Below are 22,808 nucleotides of genomic sequence, written 5' to 3'. Positions count from 1 at the left end.
AAATATAATATATATAATACATATAATAAAAATGCTACCCATCATCATGCCCTTGAATATGTTTAAATAAGCACAAAAGCCATACACACAAGTCTTCACACAAGTAATCAACATTTTGTTCCAGTTCCTGCCTGACTGCTTGAATCCATAAGTTATTTTTTTTAATTTACACACCAGTTTCTCTTTTCTTTCTGATTTTACCTCAAAATTAGGTCCAGACAGTGGAGAATCTTAACTAAAAACTTAACACATGAAATGAAAAATAATAGTTTATATATATATGTGTGTGTGTGCGTATGTGTGTGTGTGTGTGTGTGTGTGACATTGATGACGTTCACATTGTAACACAAAACATAAAATAACAGTCAAAATGCATGAGTAGTTTTGGGTTAATAAAATAAAAAGGTTTTAAAGCACCAAATCATTAGAGTGACTTCATGTAGGACACAAATGCCTCAAATGCAGCTTTCACATCATTGGAATAAATTATATTTTAACATTTTCAAATAGAAAAGTTAACATATTAAAAAAGGAATAATTATTTACAAGGTTACTTTTATATCTGTATCTTTATAAAATAAAGCAGTCGTCCCGAACCTTTGAAAAATAGTCCATGTTGTCTTTATATTTTTAGATGGCTTCATTTATTACTGACTTTATGCGTTCAAAATATGTAATTATGCAGTTGAAGTAATATTGTGCTATTTTGCTACATAGTAGAAGTGAACTAGTTTTGTTTTGTGTTAAAGCCACAATGGCCATGCATGTTCATAACCACACTTCTTTGTATGAGTGCTTTATTGGGACCTTATAGGCACATTTTGTGCCTGGAATCAACTTAGTATTAGTGAGACCTAACTATTTTGTTAATTACTTAATACCCACAGAGCATGCTCATAGGGCATACTTCTGACCCAGATTCTGTGCCCGAGTATACCTATACTTTGCCCAGTGTGGCCATATACACATCTTATTTGATGGAATGCAAACTGGCATCCAGATCCTAAAGTGCAGTTTTCCATGTGTTGGCATCTTGTTGAAGGCATACAAAAGATCCATGACAAATGATTGGCGAAATGACCCAGTGGCCTAATGGATAATGCATCAGCCTCCGGGGCTCGGGATTGTAGGTTCAAGTCCCATCTGGGTTGTCTTTGAAGGTCTCACTTCAATATGGGAGCAATGTTTGGTGGATGAAACACGGTAGCTGTGAAAACCTTCTTGAGATGTGTTTGCATGTCATTAACTTCCTGCATTGCCAAGCTTATTACCTTTTATGACTAAAAGAGTAACTGGATACCTAACGCGAAAGGCCATTTTGAATCCTGCATGGTGCCTACAGAGAAGAGACTGTGTACAAACACAAAAATGATGCTTACATATAAAGCTGGTAGGTTGTTCAAGATCCATAAAGAAATCTAACAACCGAATCATTGCCGCTCCTTTTTTGTCTGTATAATTGTACATGTTAGACAGATTTAGATCAGAAGTCCACTAAATGTTCATTAACTAAAGTCCCAGCAAAAGCACTACAGATAACACAGCTCTGCTGCTTTGTCTATGACAGGCGCAGGGCTCGTCCGGGATTTGAACCCGGGACCTCTCACACCCGAAGCGAGAATCATACCCCTAGACCAACGAGCCCTGTAGAAGCAGTCTGCAGTGCCACAAAAAATTCTGTAAGACTGATCCAATCTACTCTGTTCATGTTGTTTTTGTTACGTGTGTCAGCAACTCCCTGGAGGCATATTACAGTTCACAGGCAGTGAAAAACAGCCCAGTGGAGTAATGGATACACCAGCCTTCGAGGCTGGGGATTGTGGGTTTAAGGTACCAACTAGGTTGTGTTTGATTCAGTTCCTTTTAAGTTGGCTGTGCAAGACAATCCAGTGTGACCTTTAAAAAGCTAGGTTCAAACACTTAGGTCAAAAAGACATGACAAAGGAAAACTCCTCAGAGAAGCTGTTTTGTCATTAGGTGTACACACCAGATCGTCTGAATGCAATATGGCATAGGGATCCTAAAGTACTGTTTTCTGAGTTACAAGAACTTCCTGAGCCATACAACAGATATGACAATTGCTAGCATTGACCCAGTGGCCTAATGGATAAGGCATCAGCCTTTGTAGCTGGGGATTGTGGATTCAAGTCCCATCTGGGTTGTGTTTCTTGGGTTACATTTAAGTTTTGTGAAACAATTCTGACTTGTTTTCTCAAAACTTAGGCGTGATGATCTGAGGACAATAGTTAGCTTCGAATTCTCAGACTTGCTGCACACTTCAAATAAGATTCATCCAATCTTGCTTCAATCTCACTGTCACGTTACAAACTTAAAAGGTTCCGCTAATCTTTGGCAATGGAGATCTTGACTTCAAGTACCCCGTGGCTTTCAACTAATGGTCTCATGTTAGGTGGATGATGATGAAACACAAACAAGAAAATAGCTGCAGAAAGGTTGTGATTTCAAGTTAATGAGAGTGGCCTTGTCTGGAATTTGAAACTCAAGACCAGTCACACCATACGCGAGAACCATACCCCAGGACCAATGAGACACGAATGTGTATGATTGCACAAAGAAAATGTTTGTCCATTAGTTGCACACATCTTATTTGACAGAAGGCAAAGTGGCATCGAGATCCTAAAGTGCAGTTTTCCATGCATTGGCATCTTGTTGAATGCATACAAGAGATCCATGACAAAAGATTGGCGACATGGTCCAGTGGCCTAATGGATAAGCCATCAGCCTCCGGGGCTTGGGATTGTGGGTTCAAGTCCCATCTGGGTTGTCTTTGAAGGTCTCACTTCAATATGTTTGTGGATGAAACATGCTAGCTGTGGAAAACCTTCTTGAGATGTGTTTGCATGTCATTAAAACGGTGCTTACATATAAAGCTGGTGGGTTGTTTGAGATCCATAAACGAATCATTACCGCTCCTTTTTTTTGTCTGAATAAGTGTACATGTTAGACTGATTTAGATCAGAAGTCCACTAAATGTTCATTAACTAACGTCACAGCAAAAGCTGCTACAATTAACATAGAAACACCATTGACAGCAGAGCTCCGCTGCTTTTTCTATGACAGGCATAGGGCTCGTCCAGGATTTGAACCCGGGATCTCTCGCACCCTAAGCGAGAATCATACCCCTAGACCAACGAGCCCTGTAGAAGCAGTCTGCAGTGCCACAAAAAATTCTGTGAGACTGATCCAATCTACTCTTTGTTCATGTTGTTTTTGTTACGTGTGTCAGCAACTCCCTGGAGGCATATTACAGTTCACAGGCAGTGAAAAACAGCCCAGTGGAGTAATGGATACGGCACCAGCCTCCGAAGCTGGGGATTGTGGGTTTAAGGTACCAACTGGGTTGTCTTTGATGCAGTTCCTTTTAAGTTGGCTGTGCAATACAATCCAGTGTGACCTTTAAAAAGCTAGGTTCAAACCCTTAGGTCAAAAAGACATGACAAAGGAAAACTCCTCAGAGAAACTGTTTTGTCATTACGTGTACACACCAGATCGTCTGAATACAATATGGCACAGGGATCCTAAAGTACTGTTTTCTGAGTTACAATAACTTCCTGAGCCATACAACAGATATGACAAACGCTAGTATTGACCCAGTGGCCTAATGGATAAGGCATCAGCCTTCGAAGCTGGGGATTGTGGATTCAAGTCCCATCTGGGTTGTGTTGCTTGGGTTACATTTAAGTTTTGTGAAACAATTCCGACTTGTTTTCTCAAAACTTAGGTGTGATGATCTGAGGACAATAGTTAGCTTCGAATTCTCAGACTTGCTGCACACTTCAAATAAGATTCATCCAATCTTGCTTGAATCTCACTGTCACGTTACAAACTTAAAAGGTTCCGCTAATATTTGGCAATGGAGATCTTGTCTTCAAGTACCACGTGGCTTTCAACTAATGGTCTCATGTTAGGTGGATGATGATGAAACACAAACAAAAAATAGCTGCAGAAAGGTTGTGATTTCAAGTTAATGAGAGTGGCATTGTCTGGAATTTGAAACTCAAGACCAGTCACAACATACATGAGAACCATTCCCCAGGACCAATGACACGAATGTGTATAATTGCAGAAAGAAAATGTTTGTCCATTAGTTGCACACATCTTATTTGACAGAAGGCAAAGTGGTATATAGATCATAAAGTGCAGTTTTCCATGCATTGGCATCTTGTTGAATGCATACAAGAAATCCATGACAAAAGATTGGCGACATGGTCCAGTGGCCTAATGGATAAGCCATCAGCCTCTGGGGCTTGGGATTGTGGGTTCAAGTCCCATCTGGGTTATCTTTGAAGGTCTCACTTCAATATGTTAGCAATGTTTGTGGATGAAACACGCTAGCTGTAGAAAACCTTCTTGAGATGTGTTTGCATGTCATTAAAACGGTGCTTACATATAAAGCTGGTGGGTTGTTTGAGATCCATAAACAAATCTAAGAACCGAATCATTACTGCTGCTTTTTTTGTCTGAATAAGTGTAGATGTTAGATTGATTTAGATCAGAAGTCCACTAAATGTTCATTAACTAACATCACAGCAAAAGCTGCTACAATTAACATAGAAACACCATAGACAGCACAGCTGCACTGCTTTTTCTATGACAGGCATAGGTCTCGTCCTGGATTTGAACCCAGGACTTCTCGCACCCTAAGCGAGAATCATACCCCTAGATCAACGAGCCCTGTAGAAGCAGTCTGCAGTGCCACAAAAAATTCTGTGAGACTGATCCAATCTACTCTTTGTTTATGTTGTTTTTGTTACGTGTGTCAGCAACTCCCTGGAGGCATATTACAGTTCACAGGCAGTGAAAAACAGCCCAGTGGAGTAATGGATACGGCACCAGACTTCGAAGCTGGGGATTGTGGGTTTAAGGTAGCAAATGGGTTATCTTTGATGCAGTTCCTTTTAAGTTGGCTGTGCAAGACAATCCAGTGTGACCTTTAAAAAGCTAGGTTCAAACCCTTAGGTCAAAAAGACATGACAAAGGAAAACTCCTCAGAGAAGCTGTTTTGTCATTAGGTGTACACACCAGATCGTCTGAATGCAATATGGCATAGGGATCCTAAAGTACTGTTTTCTGAGTCACAAGAACTTCCTGAGCCATACAACAGATATGACATTAGCTAGTATTGACCCAGTGGCCTAATGGATAAGGCATCAGCCTTCGAAGCTGGGGATTGTAGATTCAAGTCCCATCTGGGTTGTGTTGCGTGGGTTAAATTTAAGTTTTGTGAAACAATTCCGACTTGTTTTCTCAAAACTTAGGCGTGATGATCTGAGGACAATAGTTAGCTTCGAATTCTCAGACTTGCTGCACACTTCAAATAAGATTCATCCAATCTTGCTTGAATCTCACTGTCACGTTACAAACTTAAAAGGTTCCGCTAATATTTGGCAATGGAGATCTTGTCTTCAAGTACCACGTGGCTTTCAACTAATGGTCTCATGTTAGGTGGATGATGATGAAACACAAACAAAAAATAGCTGCAGAAAGGTTGTGATTTCAAGTTAATGAGAGTGGCATTGTCTGGAATTTGAAACTCAAGACCAGTCACAACATACATGAGAACCATACCCCAGGACCAATGAGACACGAATGTGTATGATTGCACAAAGAAAATGTTTGTCCATTAGTTGCATACATCTTATTTGACAGAAGGCAAAGTGGCATCGAGATCCTAAAGTGCAGTTTTCCATGCATTGGCATCTTGTTGAATGCATACAAGAGATCCATGACAAAAGATTGGCGACATGGTCCAGTGGCCTAATGGATAAGCCATCAGCCTCTGGGGCTTGGGATTGTGGGTTCAAGTCCCATCTGGGTTATCTTTGAAGGTCTTACTTCAATATGTTAGCAATGTTTGTGGATGAAACACGCTAGCTGTAGAAAACCTTCTTGAGATGTGTTTGCATGTCATTAAAACGGTGCTTACATATAAAGCTGGTGGGTTGTTTGAGATCCATAAACAAATCTAAGAACCGAATCATTACTGCTGCTTTTTTTGTCTGAATAAGTGTAGATGTTAGATTGATTTAGATCAGAAGTCCACTAAATGTTCATTAACTAACATAACAGCAAAAGCTGCTACAATTAACATAGAAACACCATAGACAGCACAGCTGCACTGCTTTTTCTATGACAGGCATAGGTCTCGTCCTGGATTTGAACCCAGGACTTCTCGCACCCTAAGCGAGAATCATACCCCTAGATCAACGAGCCCTGTAGAAGCAGTCTGCAGTGCCACAAAAAATTCTGTGAGACTGATCCAATCTACTCTTTGTTTATGTTGTTTTTGTTACGTGTGTCAGCAACTCCCTGGAGGCATATTACAGTTCACAGGCAGTGAAAAACAGCCCAGTGGAGTAATGGATACGGCACCAGACTTCGAAGCTGGGGATTGTGGGTTTAAGGTAGCAAATGGGTTATCTTTGATGCAGTTCCTTTTAAGTTGGCTGTGCAAGACAATCCAGTGTGACCTTTAAAAAGCTAGGTTCAAACCCTTAGGTCAAAAAGACATGACAAAGGAAAACTCCTCAGAGAAGCTGTTTTGTCATTAGGTGTACACACCAGATCGTCTGAATGCAATATGGCATAGGGATCCTAAAGTACTGTTTTCTGAGTCACAAGAACTTCCTGAGCCATACAACAGATATGACATTAGCTAGTATTGACCCAGTGGCCTAATGGATAAGGCATCAGCCTTCGAAGCTGGGGATTGTAGATTCAAGTCCCATCTGGGTTGTGTTGCGTGGGTTAAATTTAAGTTTTGTGAAACAATTCCGACTTGTTTTCTCAAAACTTAGGCGTGATGATCTGAGGACAATAGTTAGCTTCGAATTCTCAGACTTGCTGCACACTTCAAATAAGATTCATCCAATCTTGCTTGAATCTCACTGTCACGTTACAAACTTAAAAGGTTCCGCTAATCTTTGGCAATGGAGATCTTGTCTTCAAGTACCCCGTGGCTTACAACTATTGATCTCATGTTAGGTGGATGATGATAAAACACAAACAAGAAAATAGCTGCAGAAAGGTTGTGATTTCAAGTTAATGAGAGTGGCATTGTCTGGAATTTGAAACTCAAGACCAGTCACAACATACATGAGAACCATTCCCCAGGACCAATGACACGAATGTGTATAATTGCAGAAAGAAAATGTTTGTCCATTAGTTGCACACATCTTATTTGACAGAAGGCAAAGTGGTATATAGATCATAAAGTGCAGTTTTCCATGCATTGGCATCTTGTTGAATGCATACAAGAGATCCATGACAAAAGATTGGCGACATGGTCCAGTGGCCTAATGGATAAGCCATCAGCCTCTGGGGCTTGGGATTGTGGGTTCAAGTCCCATCTGGGTTATCTTTGAAGGTCTCACTTCAATATGTTAGCAATGTTTGTGGATGAAACACGCTAGCTGTAGAAAACCTTCTTGAGATGTGTTTGCATGTCATTAAAACGGTGCTTACATATAAAGCTGGTGGGTTGTTTGAGATCCATAAACAAATCTAAGAACCGAATCATTACTGCTGCTTTTTTTGTCTGAATAAGTGTAGATGTTAGATTGATTTAGATCAGAAGTCCACTAAATGTTCATTAACTAACATCACAGCAAAAGCTGCTACAATTAACATAGAAACACCATAGACAGCACAGCTGCACTGCTTTTTCTATGACAGGCATAGGTCTCGTCCTGGATTTGAACCCAGGACTTCTCGCACCCTAAGCGAGAATCATACCCCTAGATCAACGAGCCCTGTAGAAGCAGTCTGCAGTGCCACAAAAAATTCTGTGAGACTGATCCAATCTACTCTTTGTTTATGTTGTTTTTGTTACGTGTGTCAGCAACTCCCTGGAGGCATATTACAGTTCACAGGCAGTGAAAAACAGCCCAGTGGAGTAATGGATACGGCACCAGACTTCGAAGCTGGGGATTGTGGGTTTAAGGTAGCAAATGGGTTATCTTTGATGCAGTTCCTTTTAAGTTGGCTGTGCAAGACAATCCAGTGTGACCTTTAAAAAGCTAGGTTCAAACCCTTAGGTCAAAAAGACATGACAAAGGAAAACTCCTCAGAGAAGCTGTTTTGTCATTAGGTGTACACACCAGATCGTCTGAATGCAATATGGCATAGGGATCCTAAAGTACTGTTTTCTGAGTCACAAGAACTTCCTGAGCCATACAACAGATATGACATTAGCTAGTATTGACCCAGTGGCCTAATGGATAAGGCATCAGCCTTCGAAGCTGGGGATTGTAGATTCAAGTCCCATCTGGGTTGTGTTGCGTGGGTTAAATTTAAGTTTTGTGAAACAATTCCGACTTGTTTTCTCAAAACTTAGGCGTGATGATCTGAGGACAATAGTTAGCTTCGAATTCTCAGACTTGCTGCACACTTCAAATAAGATTCATCCAATCTTGCTTGAATCTCACTGTCACGTTACAAACTTAAAAGGTTCCGCTAATCTTTGGCAATGGAGATCTTGTCTTCAAGTACCCCGTGGCTTACAACTATTGATCTCATGTTAGGTGGATGATGATAAAACACAAACAAGAAAATAGCTGCAGAAAGGTTGTGATTTCAAGTTAATGAGAGTGGCATTGTCTGGAATTTGAAACTCAAGACCAGTCACAACATACATGAGAACCATTCCCCAGGACCAATGACACGAATGTGTATAATTGCAGAAAGAAAATGTTTGTCCATTAGTTGCACACATCTTATTTGACAGAAGGCAAAGTGGTATATAGATCATAAAGTGCAGTTTTCCATGCATTGGCATCTTGTTGAATGCATACAAGAGATCCATGACAAAAGATTGGCGACATGGTCAAGTGGCTTAATGGATAAGGCATCAGCCTCCGGAGCTGGGGATTGTGGGTTCAAGTCCCACCTGGGTCATGTTTGAAGGTCTCAGTTCAACATGTTAGTAATGTTTAGTAGATGAAACATGGTAGATGTAGAAAACCTTCTTGAGATGTGTTTGCATGTCATTGAAACGGTGCTTACATATAAAGCTGGTGGGTTGTTTGAGATCCATAAACAAATCTAAGAACCGAATCATTACCGCTCCTTTTTTATTTTGTCTGTATAATTGTACATGTTAGACTGATTTAGATCAGAAGTCCACTAAATGTTCATTCACTAAAGTCACAGCAATACCTGCTACAATTAACATAGAAACATCATAGTGAGCACAGCTCCGTCTCTTTTTCAATGACAGGCATAGGGCTCATCCGGGATTTGAACCATGGACCTCTCGCACCCAAAGCGAGAATCATACCCCTAGACCAACGAGCCCTGTAGAAGCAGTCTGCAGTGCCACAAAAAATTCTGTGAGACTGATCCAATCTACTCTTTGTTCATGTTGCTTTTGTTACGTGTGTCAGCAACTCCCTGGAGGCATATTACAGTTCACAGTAAGTATAAAACAGTCTAGTGGCCTAATGGATAAGGCACCAGCCTTCAAAGCTGGGGATTGTGGGTTTAAAGTACCAACTGGGTTGTCTTTGATGCTGTTCCTTTTAAGTTGACTGTGCAAGACAATCCATTGTTACCTTTAAAAAGCTACCCTTAGGTCAAAAAGACATGACAATGGAAAACACCTCAGAGAAGCTGTTTTGTCATTAGGTGTACACATCAGATCGTCTGAATGCAATATGGCATAGGGATCCTAAAGTACTGTTTTCTCAGTAACAAGAACTTCCTGAGCCATACATCAGATATGACAAACGCTAGTGTTGACCCATTGGCCTAATGGATAAGGCATCAGCCTCCGGGGCTTGGGATTGTTGGTTCAAGTCCCATCTGAGTTGTCTTTGAAGGTCTCATTTCAATTTGGGAGCAATGTTTGGTGGATGAAACACGGTAGCTGTGAAAACCTTCTTGAGATGTGTTTGCATGTCATTAACTTCCTGCATTGCCATGCATATTACCTATTATGACTAAAAGGGTAACGAGATACCTAACGCGAAAGGCCATTTTGAATCCTGCATGGTGCCTACAGAGAAGAGACTGTGTACAAAGACACAAATGGTGCTTACATATAAAGCTGGTAGGTTGTTCAAGATCCATAAACAAATCTAACTACCGAATTATTGCCGCTCCTTTTTTTGTCTGTATAATTGTACATGTTAGACAGATTTAGATCAGAAGTCCACTAAATGTTCATTCACTAAAGTCACAGCAAAAGCTGCTACAATTAACATAGAAACATCATAGTGAGCACAGCTCCGCCTCCTTTTCAATGACAGGCATAGGGCTCGTCCGGGATTTGAACCCGGGACCTCTCGCACCCTAAGCGAGAATCATACCCCTAGACCAACGAGCCCGGCAGAAACAATTTGCAGTGCAACAAAAAATTCTGTGAGACCAATCCAATGAACTATTTGTTCATGTTGTTTTTATTACGTGTGTCAACAACTCCCTGGAGGCATATTACACTTCACAGGCAGTAAAAACAGCGGATAAGGCACCAGCCTTCGAAGCTGGGGATTCATCCAATCTTGCTTGAATCTCACTGTCACGTTACAAACCTAAATGGTTCCGCTAAGCTTTGGTAATGGAGATCTTGACTTCAAGTACCCCGTGGCTTTCAACTAATGGTCTCATGTTAGGTGGATGATGATGAAATGCAAACAAGGGAATAGCTGCAGAAAGGTTGTGATTTCAAGTTAATGAGAGTGGCCTTGTCTGGAATTTGAAACTCAAGACCAGTCACACAATACACGAGAACCATACCCCAGGACCAATGAGACACGAATGTGGATGATTGCACAAAGAAAATGTTTGTCCATTAGTTGCACACATCTTTTTTGACGGAATGCAAACTGGCATCGAGATCCTAAAGTGCAGTTTTCCATGCGTTGGCATCTTGTTGAAGGCATACAAAAGATCCAGGACAAATGATTGGCTAAATGGCCCAGTGGCCTAATGGATAAGGCATCAGCCTCCAGGGCTTGGGATTGTTAGTTCAAGTCCCATCTGGGTTGTCTTTGAAGGTCTCACTTCATATTAGGAACAATGTTTGGTGGATGAAACACGGTAGCTGTGAAAACCTTCTTGAGATGTGTTTGCATGTCATTAACTTCCTGCATTGCCATGCATATTACCTATTATGACTAAAAGGGTAACGAGATACCTAACGCGAAAGGCCATTTTGAATCATGCATGGTGCCAACAGAGAAGAGACTACAAAGACAAAAATGGTGCTTACATATAAAGCTGGTGGGTTGTTCAAGATCCATAAACAAGTCTAACAACCAAATCATTGGCGCTCCTTTTTTTGTCTGTATAATTGTACATGTTAGACTGATTTAGATCAAAAGTCCACTAAATGTTCATTCACTAAAGTCACAGCAAAAGCTGTTACAATTAACATAGAAATATCATAGTGAGCACAGCTCTGCCTCTTTTTCGATGACAGGCATAGAGCTCGTCCAGAATTTGAACCGAGGACCACTCGCACCCTAAGCGAGAATCATACCCCTAGACCAACGAGCCCTGTAGAAACAATCTGCAGTGCCACAAAAAAATCTGTGAGACTGATCCAATCTACTCTTTGTTCATGTTGTTTTTGTTACGTGTGTCAGCAACTCCCTGGAGGCATATTACAGTTCACAGGCAGTAAAAACAGCCTAGTGGCCTAATGGATGAGGCACCAGCCTTCGAAGCTGGGGATTTTGGGTTTAAAGTACCAACTGGGTTGTCTTTGATGCAGTTCCTTTTAAGTTGACTGTGCAAGACAATCCAGTGTGACCTTTAAAAAGCTAGGTTCATACCCTTAGGTCAAAAAGACATGACAATGGAAAACTCCTCAGAGAAGCTGTTTTGTCATTAGGTGTACACACCAGATCGTCTGAATGCAATATGGCATAGGGATCCTAAAGTACTGTTTTTCTGAGGTCCAAGAACTTCCTGAGCCATACATCAGATACAACAAAGGCTAGCATTGGCTTAATGGATGAGGCACCAGCCTTCGAAGCTGGGGATTTTAGGTTCAAGTCCCATCTGGGTTGTCTTTGTTGGGTTACATTTAAGTTATGTGAAACAATTCCGACTGGTCTTCTCAAAACTTAGGCATGATGATCTGAGGACAATAGTTAGCTTCGAATTCTCAGACTTGCTGAGGCGTAGGGCTCGTCCAGGATTTGAACCCGGGACCTCTCGCACCCGAAGCGAGAATCATACCCCTAGACCAACGAGCCCTGCAGAAGCAATCTGCAGTGCCACAAAAAAATTCTGTGAGACCGATCCAATCTACTCTTTGTTCATGTTGTTTTTGTTATGTGTGTCAGCAACTCCCTGGAGGCATATTACACTTCACAGGCAGTAAAAATAGCCCAGTGACATAATGGATAAGGAACCAGCCTTCGAAGTCCACTAAATTTTCATTAACTAAAGTCACAGCAAAAGCTGCTACAATTATCATACAAACACCTTGGATTGCACACCTCCGCCTCTTTTTCAAAGACAGGCGCAGGGCTCGTCCGGGATTTGAACCCGGGACCTCTCGCACCCTAAGCGAGAATCATACACCTAGACCAACGAGCCCTGCAGAAGCAATCTGCAGTGCCACAAAAAATTCTGTGAGACCAATCCAATCTACTCTTTGTTCATGTTGTTTTTGTTACGTGTGTCAGCAACTCCCTGGAGGCATATTACAGTTCACAGGCAGTAAAAACAGCCTAGTGGCCTAATGGATGAGGCACCAGCCTTCGAAGCTGGGGATTTTGGGTTCAAGTCCCATCTGGTTTGTCTTTGTTGGGTTACATTTAAGTTGTGTGAAACAATTCCGACTGGTCTTCTCAAAACTTAGGCGTGATGATCTGAGGACAATAGTTAGCTTTGAATTCTCAGACTTGCTGAGGCGTAGGGCTCGTCCGGGATTTGAACCCGGGACCTCTCGCACCCTAAGCGAGAATCATACCCCTAGACCAGGGGTGGGCAAACTCGGTCCTGGAGGGCCGGTGTCCTACATAGTTTAGCTTCAACTCTAATCAAACACACCTGAACATCCTAATCAGTGTCTTCAAGATCACTAATTATCTATAAGCAGGTGTATTTGATCAGAGTTGGAGCTAAACTGTGCAGGACACCGGCCCTCCAGGACCGAGTTTGCCCACCCCTGCCCTAGACCAACAAGCCCTGTAGAAGCAGTCTGCAGTGCCACAAAAAATTCTGTGAGACTGATCTAATCTACTCTTTGTTCATGTTGTTTTTGTTACGTGTGTCAGCAACTCCCTGGAGGCATATTACAGTTCACAGGCAGTGAAAAACAGCCCAGTGGAGTAATGGATACGGCACCAGCCTCCGAAGCTGGGGATTGTAGGTTTAAGGTACCAACTGGGTTGTCTTTGATGCAGTTCCTTTTAAGTTGGCTGTGCAAGACAATCCAGTGTGACCTTTAAAAAGCTAGGTTCAAACCCTTAGGTCAAAAAGACATGACAAAGGAAAACTCCTCAGAGAAGCTGTTTTGTCATTACGTGTACACACCAGATCGTCTGAATACAATATGGCATCGGGATCCTAAAGTACTGTTTTCTGAGTTACAAGAACTTCCTGAGCCATACAACAGATATGACAAATGCTAGTATTGACCCAGTGGCCTAATGGATAAGGCATCAGCCTTCGAAGCTGGGGATTGTGGATTCAAGTCCCATCTGGGTTGTGTTGCTTGGGTTACATTTCAGTTTTGTGAAACAATTCCGACTTGTTTTCTCAAAACTTAGGCGTGATGATCTGAGGACAATAGTTAGCTTCGAATTCTCAGACTTGCTGCACACTTCAAATAAGATTCATCCAATCTTGCTTGAATCTCACTGTCACGTTACAAACTTAAAAGGTTCCGCTAATATTTGGCAATGGAGATCTTGTCTTCAAGTACCCCGTGGCTTTCAACTAATGGTCTCATGTTAGGTGGATGATGATGAAACACAAACAAGAAAATAGCTGCAGAAAGGTTGTGATTTCAAGTTAATGAGAGTGGCATTGTCTGGAATTTGAAACTCAAGACCAGTCACAACATACATGAGAACCATACCCCAGGACCAATGAGACACGAATGTGTATGATTGCACAAAGAAAATGTTTGTCCATTAGTTGCACACATCTTATTTGACAGAAGGCAAAGTGGCATATAGATCCTAAAGTGCAGTTTTCCATGCATTGGCATCCATGACAAAAGAATGGCGACATGGTCCAGTGGCCTAATGGATAAGGCATCAACCTCCGGAGCTGGCGATTGTGGGTTCAAGTCCCACCTGGGTCATCTTTGAAGGTCTCACTTCAAGTTGGGAGCAATGTTTGGTGGATGAAAGACAGTAGCTGTGAAAACCTTCTTGAGATGTGTTTGCATGTCAATTGGCTTGTTTGAGGTGTGCCTCACCTTGTCTGCAGTAAGAAGAGGGCTCAAATAATACATCAGAAGTTGGACACTTCCCAAATCTTGCTATTTTGCCGCCTGGAAATGTCACCAGTGGCGGAGATCGCGTTCGCATTTATTATCGCGGAAGACCTCATGAAAAAATAGTATAGTAATATAGTTAATATTATAGTAAATATTACAGCGTTTTTGAACATGTTTTTTCAGTATTGGGTTATGTTTATAGTTGTTGTGATACCAGAGCAACTTTAGAATTTAAACAGGCTATTTTTATAATATGGTTCAAAAACACTATAGTATTCCTATAACTCATTATAGTATTTTTTGTATTGTGGGAGTGGATGCAATTGAAATATCAATGTTTTTACAAAAAAAAAGATGGTCATAATCACAGAAGATGAACAGCTCATTACTTAAAAGGGTGTATTTAAAATATAAATCTGTATATTCAACAAATGTTTAAAGAATGACAAAATAAACAGCTTATACAGCAAGAAAGCTTTCAAGAAATCTCATTTGGCAACATTATAAATTAAGTAGCTATAGCAAGATGCTTTTGAGTGACAAGTCATGACAAATGTTTGTTTGACATAAAGAAATTCTTAAGGGGTTTATTATATTGACATGCTTATTAGGCCTATCTGCTTTTACTGCAGCCAGACTAAAATAAATAGCCCAAGACCTTCTCCAGAATAAAAACTATTAGACTCTAGGAAATACTGTTCTTGGTCTATTAAACATGACTTTGATTTGTTTGTATACATTTTAACATGTTATTTTTAATAGAAAGGAAATATTTTTAGTTTAAAAATTAAAATTAAGTATATAAAATATCTAAAATGACATACAAAGTCACAAGTGACTCATGGGTATTTAATTACTGTACAGCATTACATTACATGTCTATACGCACAGGCCTGTGTGTTTCCATTCATCATATTAATTTACTCGCCAACCGACTGTTGGCATCGAGCATCGAGTGGTCTCGCCACTAACTGAGAGACCCAGCGCAGTGAGCGCACCATGGGCGTTGCTTGGCCTGTTTTAGGGGGGCTGTAGCCCTATATTTCTACTCAGGATTCAGGTCCTCCCTGTCTTGTTATTCATTTGATCAGCAAACCACAGCCATGGACAGCGAGAGAACGAGGTGTGTGATAAATTGATAAATTGTTATAATACCTGCTTATTTGCAGTTCTTTATATAGATACACTTGTATCACCCGTATCCTCCAATGTCACGGAAAAGCTGTCGGGTTTTCTCGGCGTTCACCTCATCAGCACAGCTGTTTCCTCCAGGGAAAAATGTAACTCTTTATGAACATTTCGCTATTTTTATTTCAAAATGAACTACCAATATTAAACACTTTACAGTTCTAGTAACATTAACTATACAGTCTTGCACAGAAAGGATTAAACAGAGTGACAGAACCACTTAGAGAATGTACCCATTGTAACTATCACTGAGTCACTGACAGAGACAGAAACATCAAGTGTTGTCTAGTATTAAAAAATACTTCTTATTTATTAAAATCATTCAGATCGTGAAATATGTGAATTAGCCTGTAAGTTTAAAAATATATATTTAAATGCATGTCATTTAATTAGAAAAGTGACAGTTTGTTTATTTAATACATGAAAACAAAAAATGCACTTAAATATAGAAAGTGGTTTTTACTACAGTAAACTGGTGGGTTGAGCCTATTTGGCTTATTCAGAACTCAAACGGCTATATATATATGTAACAGGATAATTTCAGGCATATTGATTTCACTATATTTTTCTCCTGTTAGTTACTGTTAATTTAAAATTGTTTAGTGTTCACAATATAAATGTAAAAAGAGTCATGCGACAGTGACAGTGGTTTCACCTCTTCTCCCCCTTGGGGTTAACATCAAGATGGTATAGTCCAAGCGGCCATACCTGTTGCACTATTGTTTGAGCGGTCTTTTCCACCTTTTCCCTGAACTAAAGAGGTATGCTCTACCTGTTCCACATTGAACTTGGTGCTGGTCATGAACAACACACACACACATGCATAATTAAGTTTAATTTTAATCATATGTTTTATTTACTAATGTAAAAACAATTTGTTATATTGTAGAATGTTATTTTTGTTGACAGTGTAATGGTATGAGCTGAAGCTGCCGATCTGTCATAAACATAATAACATTCTCTGTGCAGGTATGCATTTATGATTTTTATTTTGACGATGTAATATGTGGATTGTCACGGTTCATATGCTGCTTTTTGTAATCGTGAGAGCTAGTTTTCTCTGTCCCTTTCCTGTCTTCGCGCCCTTCTGCGGCGCCTCTTGCACGTTTCCTCCATCTTTCGCTCTTTTCTTCCCTCTTTCTCTTTATCGGCTTGTCCTTTCGCCCCCTTTTCCACCTTTTCCCTGAACTAAAGAGTGTAATGGTATGAGCTGAAGCTGCCGATCTGTCATAAACATAATAACATTCTCTGTGCAGACTCAAAATGGTGTCCTCTCATCATTCACTACACAACGCAGAGTAAAAGAGACTACGGTTACATATATATATATATATATATATATATATATATATATATATATATATATATATATATATATATATATATATATATATATAGGGGCATAGATTTAGGGTGGACGGAGGGGATGTGTCCCCACCAATGTCCTCCAACCATTGAAATGTCCCCACCAATAATTTAATCCACAAAAAAAAAAAAAAAAAATGGCGCTGTCAACATATAACCTAGGCATGCAGAAAGGGTTCAATCACGTTCGCTCCTCCCGCCCCAAAAGACATATGGGCATTTTGATTGGCTGTGCCTTTCCCTTAAAAACAATAAACACCGGAGGAGGTTTAAAATATTATTTATTAAGTATTTGGATATGATGATAATAATCAAGTCTTTATTGCCACTGTCTATATGTTGGCTTCTCCTTGTTTCTAAGTTGACATTGTGCACATTGTCTGTCTGATTCTACATCTTCTCATCCTTTTTAACTCTCTCATTGTGAGTGTTGTCATTATTTGAATCACTGCTTATGCTGGGCTTTGCCTCATTCTTGTTTTGAATAAATATGTGCTTATTAAACAATTATAGGTGACCTAATGAATAAATATTAATAATCAAGACCTAATGTACAGTTTCTGGCTGCACGAAACCAGGCAGCCATCGCCGATTGGGCCAAATGCTTAACATTTATTATTATTATTTTTATTATTACTATTATTATTATCCTCATCATCATAATATCACATCTAGCAAGAGATAAAAGCTGCCTGCATGTAAAAACAATACATATTTAAAAAAAAAAATCTGACCGGCCCACATTTAAAAAATGATCCGGCCCTTGCCAGATGGCCAGTCTGCCCCTGGCAGGAACTATCATTCATTCATTTTCTTTTCGGCTTAGTCCCTTTATTAATCCAGAGTCACCACAGCTGAATTAACCAGCAACTTATCCAGCACATGTTTTACGCAGCGGATGCCCTTCCAGCCACAACCCATCACTGGGAAACATCCATACACACTCACCCACTACAGACAATTTAGCCTACCCAATTCACCTGTACCACATGTCTTTGGACTGTGGGGGAAACCAGAGCACCCGGAGGAAACCCACGCTACGCAGGGAGAACATGCAAACTCCACACAGAAACGGCAAATGACCCAGCCGAGGCTCGAACCAGCAACCTTCTTGCTGTGAGGCGACAGCACTACCTACTGCGCCACCTGGCAGGAATTAATACCGCTTTATTAATTATTTACAACAGTATACACTACAGCTGCTTTTCACTGGCACACCCACCACATTCTTACAAACATATTTTATTTATATTTGGTTATTAGCCAATTTCATTGACTTGAATATAATAAACCATGTATAATATAATTACTACCCGTCATGTAAATTCTTATCTTTATATAAAATCTTAAAAACTTTATATAAAACTAAAAATACAATAAAACGTTCATGCACAAAAAAGCAAATACAGAAAAAAAAAAGATTTAATATGCTTCAAGAGCTGTGAAGCGAGCGCTCTTTCGCCTGGTCACACACACATGCATACAAAAACATGTGTTCAATGTCCTCAAACAAATGTTTATGTTTTTATATGACGTGGTAAAATGTAAAAATGAAATTTTAAATGTAGAGCTTTATGTTCGTAAGAATATGGTGGGCCGCTGGTTTTTCCCCAACCGTTTGTAAAGCGGCATTGCAATGACAGAAAAGAAGGTAGCTTAGTTTCTGATGATTTCACTCTCCCGGCAAATCTAAGCTTGTTTTTATTAATACAAACATAAATATCCATATAATAAATAATACTACTAATAATAATAACATTATTTAAACGGAATCATTTGCCGGCTGTTACTTCGGTGGGACTATAATCTGATGTAAGAGAAGTCTTCTTTCACTACTGTATTGTTCTTAAACAGAAAACATTTTACAGGTAACTTTATTCTAAATCTTGGACCTTATTCCTGAAATAAAAATGAGCAATAAAAAGGTGTGAAGCACCAGAAGCGGACCATATTAAATTAATTTGAATATATTTTGGCTATTGTTGATTTACAGGAATTTTCAAATGTGTTTTATTTTAACCAAAGGCAAAAAAAATCTGAAGAATTAATTATTATTGTATTATTATTATTATGTTTAAACTATTATTTTTTATTGAAATGGCCAAATTGTTACTGAGGACAGTTGAATGTGCAGTTTTTTGTCTAATAAATGATGAGTTTTTTTTACTTTAAAACTTTAACAGATTGCTATTTTTTCCTAATGATATATGATGTAATGAATTTGTATTTTATAACACGTACTGTATGAGAACTACCTGTTAGTCAATGGAAAAGCAGTCATTCCTTGAGCCACCTGGTGGCTATTGCGTAAAGCACAGAAATGTTTTTTTTTTTATGAAAAGGCCAGAGTACTACGTGTGACTGCGGTTGACCAATTGCAGTTTTGCGCGTGCAGAAACGCGCGTTCTCAGTAGCCATATCTGTACTGAAGTGGAACTGAACTGAATCTGTACCGTTTTCTGCTCACAATGAAAGCAGAAATGGTCCAGATGACACTTCTAACCAAATAATACAACCGAATATTTCAGAGGAACTTCAGAGTTGAATGAATAAAAATAAATAACTCAAAATTAACAAAATGTATTACTTGCGATAAAAGGTAACTAAGTAATGCACCTACTGACTTTTTTGGAGGAATAACTCAATATTGTATTGCATTACTTTTAAAAGTGACTTTACCCTACACTGCATGTTAGGATACTTAAATTTAATTAATTTCAGGTTGAACATATAACACCTGATATTAGAATGTAAATATTAAACAGGCACTGTTCTATGGAGGACCAAGAGCATCATTTAAAAATAAAATGAATAATCAAATGATCAACTTTCAATAATTGAAGCAGAAAATTATTTAAATGAATCACATAGGCAGTTAAACAATGAATAAAAAAAAATTAATGGATAGATTAATATACAATTTAAAAAGTTTATTTATTTCACGTTTTAAATGTTGGTTATTCAATTAATAAAAAGTGCATCAATAAGAAATCGACTATAAATGGACAAGGCATATTTAAATGGATTTAATTTGTGTTTTTAAAACATATTAATATATCAATAATATATTATTATATCAATAAAAGATTACATTTAAAAAATATCATTTAAATTTGTAAATATACTTATTTAAAACTGTTTATTTAATTCATGTTTTCTTCTGCTAATTAATCAAAGAATAAAAAAGCATATTAAATATATATAAAATACACATATTATATAGCTTTAAAAAACATTTGCCAAAAGCATTTTTTAAAGAATTTAAGGAAATTTCTTCATAAAATACTTTTTATTGTTTGATTAATCAATGTTTTAAAACAAATTGTATTTATTTAAACATTTAAATGTGATGTATTTATGTACATTTTTATGTAAAAAAATTTTCATTGATAAAATGATTTTTCAGTGTCACTCCTAGTCCTTCATACTGATCATTAACCAGGCATTTCATTTTTATATAGACTTGTCTTATCGCCATTCTCCCATTTATAAATTTAATTTAAACGATAAAATTCTGTATGATCATCATGGTTTAACTCATCAAGCATAAAAACAGATGTCACAGATTTGTGAAAATACAAATTTTATGAAGCTTGGTCTCCTAAACATCAGGTCACTAGCACCTAAAGCACTTATCATAAATGAATTAATAACAGATAACAATCTTAATGCACTCTGTCTCACTGAAACCTGGCTGAAACAAAATGACTATATTAGTTTAAATGAAGCAACTCCTCCAGGATTCTTATATAAACATGAGGCTCGTCAAACTGGTCGTGGTGGTGGAGTCGCGTCAATCTTTAGTAATATTCTTAATGTTAATCAGAGAAACTGACTTATGTTTAGCTCCTTTGAAGTATTAGCGCTTAATGTTGTCCTTCCAAACACTATGCAAAAACCTATGTTATCTCTCGCTCTAATCACCATATATAGACCCCCAGGACCCTATGTCAATTTTCTAAAAGAGTTTTCTGATTTTATCTCTGACTTACTAGTTAAAACTGATAAAATACTAATTGTAGGAAACTTTAACATCCACATAGATGATGCTAACGACACATTAGGGCTCGCATTTATGGACTTACTGCTCTCACTAGGAATAAAGCAAAATGTTATTGGTCCAACCCATCGCCTAAAGCATACACTAGATCTAATTCTGTCTTATGGAATTGAGGTCATTGATGTAGACATTATACCACAAAGTGATGATATTACAGACCACTACCTCTTACTATATAAGCTGTGTTTACCTGAAATTAGCAGATCCGCTCCAATATATTGCCCTAGTAGAACTATTGTTCCATCCACTAAAGATGAATTTATAAATAACTTACCTGATCTTTCTCTACTTCGAAATGCACCCGTAAACGCAAATGACCTTGATGTAGTAACCAGCAGTATGGATGCCATCTTTACTAGCACTCTAAATACCGTGGCACCCATCAAACTAAAAAAGGCTAGAGAGAATAAAACTACACCATGGTATAATAGTCATACCCGCGCTCTCAAAACAGCAACCCGTGCCCTGGAACGTAAATGGAGAAAAACTAATTTAGTAGTCTTTAGAATTGCATACAAAGACAGTATGTCCAGCTACAGGAGGGCTTTAAAATCTGCCAGGGCTGAGCACCTCCGCAAACTGATAGAAAATAATCATAACAATCCTAGATTCTTATTTAACACCATTGCTAAATTAACAAATAATCGTTCATCTTTGGAACAAATGTTCCACCGCAAATTAGTAGTGATGACTTCATGAATTTTTTCAGTGATAAAATAGAAGGCTTTAGACAGAAAATAGGAGATATTCAACTTTCTGCACCGCCTTATACTTCAGATCCAGTAAACACGCCACTGAATCTAAATAACCTACAGTGCTTTAAAATCATAGAACAGGAAGAGCTAGACAAAATTATAAATAGCTCTAAATCAGCTACGTGTATATTGGACCCAATTCCAACAAAGTTACTGAAAGAATTGCTACCTGTTATAGGAGAACCTCTTCTTAACATTATCAACTCTTCATTATCTTTAGGCCATGTTCCAAATCCTTACAAGTTAGCTGTTATTAAACCTATTATTAAGAAACCACAACTGGACCCCAGCAACTTAGCTAATTATAGGCCTATTTCAAATCTTCCATTTATATCTAAAATACTAGAAAAAGTTGTTTCTGCTCAATTATGCTCCTTTCTGCAGACGAACAATGTTTTTGAAGTGTTTCAGTCAGGTTTCAGAGCTCATCACAGTACAGAAACTGCATTAGTGAAAATAACCAACGATTTACTCTTAGCTGCTGACCAAGGGTGCATCTCGCTATTAGTTCTACTCGATCTTAGTGCGGCATTTGACACCATTGACCATGGTATCCTTATTAATCGCTTAAAGTCTACAGGTGTCCACGGACAGGCCCTACAATGGTTTAAGTCATACTTATCTGACCGTTACCAGTTTGTGAATATTAATGGACAGCCTTCACAAATCAGCCCAGTAAAATACGGGGTGCCTCAAGGATCAGTTTTAGGCCCTTTACTGTTTACAATATACATGCTACCCCTGGGAGACATTATTAGAAGACATGGGATCAGCTTTCACTGCTATGCAGATGATACTCAATTATATATTTCAACTAAAACTGACGAGACGTCTAAACTGTCCAAGCTAACTGAGTGTATTAAAGATGTTAAAGACTGGATGACCAACAATTATCTTCTCTTAAACTCAGACAAAACAGAATTATTACTTATTAGGCCTAAATCCTGTACACAGCAGATCTCACAACTCGACCTACAATTAGAGGGATACAAAGTTAGCGTTAGCTCTACTATAAAAG

General features: G+C 38.7%; 6 non-coding genes across 6 annotated transcripts; 1 reads left to right on the top strand and 5 right to left on the bottom strand.

Moving 5' to 3' along the window:
* Window positions 1-1,572: 1,572 nt before the first annotated feature.
* Window positions 1,573-1,644, bottom strand: trnap-cgg (transfer RNA proline (anticodon CGG)). Its single transcript has one exon. It is a non-coding gene; the product is annotated as a tRNA-Pro (tRNA).
* A 1,442-nt stretch (window positions 1,645-3,086) lies between these two features.
* Window positions 3,087-3,158, bottom strand: trnap-agg (transfer RNA proline (anticodon AGG)). Its single transcript has one exon. It is a non-coding gene; the product is annotated as a tRNA-Pro (tRNA).
* Window positions 3,159-10,273: 7,115 nt separating this feature from the next.
* Window positions 10,274-10,345, bottom strand: trnap-agg (transfer RNA proline (anticodon AGG)). The gene has a single exon. It is a non-coding gene; the product is annotated as a tRNA-Pro (tRNA).
* Window positions 10,346-12,149: 1,804 nt separating this feature from the next.
* On the bottom strand, window positions 12,150-12,221 carry trnap-cgg (transfer RNA proline (anticodon CGG)). The gene has a single exon. It is a non-coding gene; the product is annotated as a tRNA-Pro (tRNA).
* A 274-nt stretch (window positions 12,222-12,495) lies between these two features.
* Window positions 12,496-12,567, bottom strand: trnap-agg (transfer RNA proline (anticodon AGG)). Its single transcript has one exon. It is a non-coding gene; the product is annotated as a tRNA-Pro (tRNA).
* Window positions 12,568-14,211: 1,644 nt separating this feature from the next.
* trnar-ccg (transfer RNA arginine (anticodon CCG)) lies at window positions 14,212-14,284 on the top strand. Its single transcript has one exon. It is a non-coding gene; the product is annotated as a tRNA-Arg (tRNA).
* The last annotated feature ends 8,524 nt before the right edge of the window (window positions 14,285-22,808 follow it).

The sequence above is a fragment of the Danio aesculapii genome, chromosome 4 (assembly GCF_903798145.1).
Source record: "Danio aesculapii chromosome 4, fDanAes4.1, whole genome shotgun sequence".
NCBI classification, from domain to species: domain Eukaryota; kingdom Metazoa; phylum Chordata; class Actinopteri; order Cypriniformes; family Danionidae; genus Danio; species Danio aesculapii.
Note: the sequence above shows the minus strand (reverse complement) of the source record. Positions and strands in the feature narration are given on the sequence as shown.